Consider the following 5,110-nt stretch of genomic DNA (forward strand, 5'->3'; position numbering starts at 1 on the left):
TTGCCACCTTTGTGCAAACACGAATGTATCGGGACTTGCTGCGATTACGCGATTATATTCACGGCGATAGCTGCGAGGGAGACTTTCGCTCGATTCTCAAGACGATACCCTTACGTCTGTTCACCGTCAGCGGGAAGATTGCAAAGAAAATGAAGCGTTTCATAGATTACAAGCTCGAGCTGCTGGAGAAGTATAGACGAGGAGAGACAGTCGACCCGTGTCTCATCAACGCGGGTTTAAACCGACCTATCGTCCGTCGCTACTGGCTTCTCCACACATCCCTCGACGTCACGGTGCAGACCGGCGACGACGGCGAGCGTCGGGTCAGCACGTTGGAAGATCGTCTCGCAAGGGTCTTGTGTATGTCGTGAATAAATATACTATTTTTTACGAAACGAGTTCGCTCACGAGGAGACGTTTTATTGTTTTGTCATTCTCTTCGAGGTTACAGGAAAACATGGATACACAACTTTTCAAGCTGTAGCGTTTCGACATGCGCGTGGCTACGTAGATACAAAAAAGCCCGCAGTAAGGCGAAAAAGGCGATTGAATACACTTGTCGTTATACTCGTCCACTACAGGTAAAGTCTTTCGAAGGTTTGCTTCGATGGGGGGAAGTCCGTAGCTGTCGAAAAACACGGCAGACCCGTCGTAGTTTTTCAGGTAGAGCACCCAGTGCTGCCCGCGCCTTCTTCGCTCTTCGGTATTGATGATTAAATAGCCGGGCTTGCGTAAAACGAAGGCTTCGTCGGAAGCGCAAATGCCTCCCAGCATGGAGGAAGCGAGGGGGTTCAGGGACACGAGTTCCAAGATGTCGCTCTCGTACATCTTTTCTTATGGGAAGGTGACCGTACGGTCCTTGTCGACGTACATGAGCTTGGGACACTCGGAAATCAAGAGGACGGTGACCGCGTGTGGAAGGGCTTTAGCGAAGCGTAATTGCAGGCGAACGTTTCCTTTTCGCCACTCGTTCAAATGCGAAGGAGAAGAACACTTGTCCACGTCCAAGTTGAAGTAGAGAAGGAACCCGTTCGTTTTAAATCGCTCGTAGCTATACTTGAAATGTTTCTCTCCCAGTTCTTGCAAGAAGTTAAAGTAGGAAATTTTGACGAGGTCGTTCTGAAAGTCGTACTCGGCTCGCACTTGCTGGCCGTCCACGGAGAGCATCGAATGAGACAGGTCGTAATGACGGAATTTGTAGGGGTTCGATTGGATGTCGCCGAGAAAGTTGGACGTGGCGAGCAGGGCGACGCATAATTTGGAAGGTACCCTTTCTGGGTAAACGTTTTCAAAGTGAGCGTCCAAGCTCCCGGCACTCAAGCTCCGCACCTTGGTTTCCAATCCGCGTAACACGTAGATGGCCGGCGTGGTCTGAAGCCGCCGCTCGTATTCCAAAAATAGGGAAGGTGCCAGCGTCACCTTTTTCAAGTGTAACGTCATTTCTTTAATGTCCACCTCGTAATTGTACGTTTTCTTGTCTTTGGGGACCGATACGAGTTTAAATTCGTCGTTGTTTAACAGGAAAACGACGCGAATTTCGACGGCAGGTACCATCAGGCGCGGCTGTTTAAACAGGTCGGTATTGATCTGTCCGACCAGGTTAAAGTATTTTCCACCCTTCGTCGCTTCGTAACGTTGTTTCGGACCGCGAGAAGAGACGTCGTAATCGTCCTTTAAATGTTCGTCGTCCTCGACATAGAGTCCAGCCGCGTGCACTGTTTCTTGAGCCATGGGCGTGGAATGAAGCACGACGTCCAAAATACTCCTGTAGGCGTACAACTCGTTGGAACTGACGAGCTTGTTGTTCGCGTAAACGGTGACCGTCTTAAACATGCCGCTCAACAGGTGGTTTATTGGGAAAACGACATCTTTCTCGTCCATTTCTTCCCCGTCGTCGCGAACAATGCGCACGGTCAAAGACACGAAACTGCCGTAGAGATCCAAGTGTGCCCTTTGCAAATTTTGAATACAAAACTCGATCACAGAATTATTTACCCCGTTGACCGGATAAAAAAGTTGGTACGAAGTATCTTCCACGCCGTATTGAATGGAGGGGGGTTCGAATATCATCACATCACTCGTTAGACAGATCGGCGTCTGTATTTTTCCTTTCGTTGACGTCATGACGGAGCGCGCACAGCGGATGTGTGACCTTCACGGCGTACCAAAGATATCTGCAGGTGCGTCGTGTGTCGGCGCCTTTTGTTGTCTTTTGCGGCGTTTCTTTCCATTGTTGTTGTTGTTTCCAGAGCCCTCCATGGAATCCAGCACGTCTCTCCCCGTTGCTATGGCCGTCTTTTTTACTGCGCGCGATATTCCTTCGCCATCGGCCAAATTCCGCGCCAAGCGCTTCAACGTTCTCTTGGCGATCGGTTTTATTTGCTGCCAGATGGGAACGATAAACTTGGATATGTTGCTCAACACACCGCCCCCTCGTTGGAAAAGGGGTCCCGTGTACACGGGAATTATTTTGGGGGAATTACGGTACATATTTGAAATGCAACGTTAGATTGGTTCTGCCTTTGGACCGCAACGGCAAACGTCTTCCCGTTTCGTCCGCGAGAACGATCGTCACTGAGGGAATTTCGAATTGAGACAGGTTAAAATACTGGATGTTATCTAACGTGTAGGTGACGACGTGCTTGTCTTTCTCGTAATAAAAGGGTAGTATTTTTAATATCGGTTTTTTCCCGCTCCCCACGTACGTGGGTTCCACGATATCTGTGTAGACGATTATGTTGTGAAACGGGGGTTCCAGGAGTACCTCGACGGAGCTCGTGGCATCCTCATCCCCCGTGAACACGGTACGCGATTCGAAGCCCAAAAGCACGGCCACGTACTCGGAAAGTCTTAGGGTGGAGGTGCCCTCGGAAAGTCGAATTTTACATTTCTGTTCGGTTCCGTCAAAGCTGAAGCGCGCGCGTTCGCCTACGCGCTGATTAATCGCATTTAGAAGTGCTTGCGGCGTCGCATAATAGCCGGGAGGCACATGTACTTGCAAAGATCGAGGAATTTTCGTCTTGATCGTGAAAGAAAATTGGCGCGCTACGGGGAGAGAGACGCGTAGCGTTTCTTCGTGTCCCTCGACGGCTGTGAGATGTAGCAGCTTGACAAAGGGCTCCGGTACGTGCAACCCTTTCGGTGTTTTCAGAGAGTACACGTTATCCGCGAATTCTAGCGAGGCGTCCAGCTTGTGCGTCTGGAAATACTTGTTGAGTGTGTTCCGTAGGGACGTGGTTTCCGAATTCAGAGTGACGTCGCTGAAACGGGTGCGGCGTGCTCCAATAAGATGGAGGTGGCTTCGCGTTCGCTCAATTTGGGAGGTTTCACCGCACGATCTGCTTCGCGGGACGCTAGCGAGGCGTCGAGCGCTTGCGCGAGCCGAGGGTCCAATTCCACGGCTTTCACGTCCACGGGTAAGACGAAGTCGTATCGCGATTTATTGTACGCGAAAGAAACGTCGAATTCCGAAAGGGCTTTTCCCAAATCCCTCTCGAGATCCGAGGTGACACGAAAAGTTCTGCCGGCTTCCACCGTATCCTCGAAAGAAACCTCGATTTTCGCATCTTGCCTTTCGTAGCCGATATTTAAAAAATCGTTACTTATGCTGAGATCCATCAGACCGACTTTATACCGATTCGAGAGCTGAAGCGGACTATCGAAAGCTACCGTGAAGGCGTTGAGTTTATTCGAGGGAAACTTATCCATGCTGGCGTTCGAGAGCAGGTGGACGTAGATGTCCGACATCATTTCCCAATCTTGACCACGTCGCTGCTCGGAACCCAACTGTCGTGTTCTTTGTCGTAACCGAACCAGCGAACCAAGGAGAAGCTCTGACCGTTCACCTGCTTCTTCCTCAGCACTTTCGTTACTGGCCAAGGCTGATTGGCGTCTCGGGTTACGACGAGTACCTCCTCCGGGTAGAAAGATCCGTCCACTTCCTTACCCCGGTAATCTTCCAGGTGTACGACGGGAGGAGAGGTGTCTCTCAGGCGGGAGACGGTGAAAATCTGAGGCGACCAACTCCCTTCCGAGCTCTTATGAAAACCTTTTCTGTGAAGTAGGACCCTCACTTTATCCCCCAGTTTGAGCTTCTTTTTCACGGAGGGTACGACGGGCTTCCCATTTATCTTATTGAACAGCTCCAATTCGTTTTCGGGCGTGACTTCGGACGGGCTGATGCCCAAAGTCCTGTGTTTGGTGGTGTTGTAGTCGCGCACGATCTTGGGAAGCGCGGAAACGAAGTGGTATTTTCCCGTTACTCTAAAATAACGGAATATTCTGTCGCGTAAAGTGCGTATGACGCGCTCTGCCTGCGACGCTTTGATTACTGGAGAGAAGGTAGAATACATCTGTACCTTCTTTCGTGAGAGATACTCCTTGACGGTCTTGTTGTAGAATTCCCCGCCTCTGTCGCAAAAGATGCGTGTAGGTACGTTACCTCCCCAAAAAAGTCTTATCATGGCCCTTTTCATTTCGGCAGGGCGCTTCGTCTTTAGCGGGAGGGTGCGCAGAAAGCGGGAGAGGGAATCGATTGCCACGAGAATGTAGCGGTAGCCACCGTTGAATCTCTTGTATTTTGAAAAATCGGCGAGGTCCATTTGCCACACGTCGTTGATCTTGAGTGCGATGATGCGTCTCCTATTAAACTTTCTTCTGACCGGATGGTGAAGCGTGTAGGCATCCAGCTTTCTGAGAATGGCGAGAGCCTTCTTTTTGCTCAAGTGATGCGCTTTTCTATAGCGTTCCACACCCCCCAAACCACCCTCTGGTTTCTCATATCCCTCCATAAGTCGTCCACGCAATGGAGGCCTGCTGCTGCTGCTGCTGCTGCTGTTGAGGTTCGCGAGATTTGGGTAGAGAAATCAGACGCAATAGTTTCGAGACTTTGGGGAACCAGGAAGGTTTCTTTCCCGTCTTACGTTGCAACAAATAATTGACGAGTTCGTAAACGGAGGAGTGTCTGATGGGCTTGCCCGACACGGAGACACAACCCTCGCGATCCCAGGAAAGAACCTTCTTTAATTCCGAGACGACCCTTTCCGCTTCCTCTTCGTCCACCTCTGGAGAGAGGAGCGAATAGTCAAAGTCATTTGTAGCGTCGGACGCC

The sequence above is a fragment of the Ornithodoros turicata genome, chromosome 3, assembly GCF_037126465.1.
Source record: "Ornithodoros turicata isolate Travis chromosome 3, ASM3712646v1, whole genome shotgun sequence".
NCBI lineage: Eukaryota > Metazoa > Arthropoda > Arachnida > Ixodida > Argasidae > Ornithodoros > Ornithodoros turicata.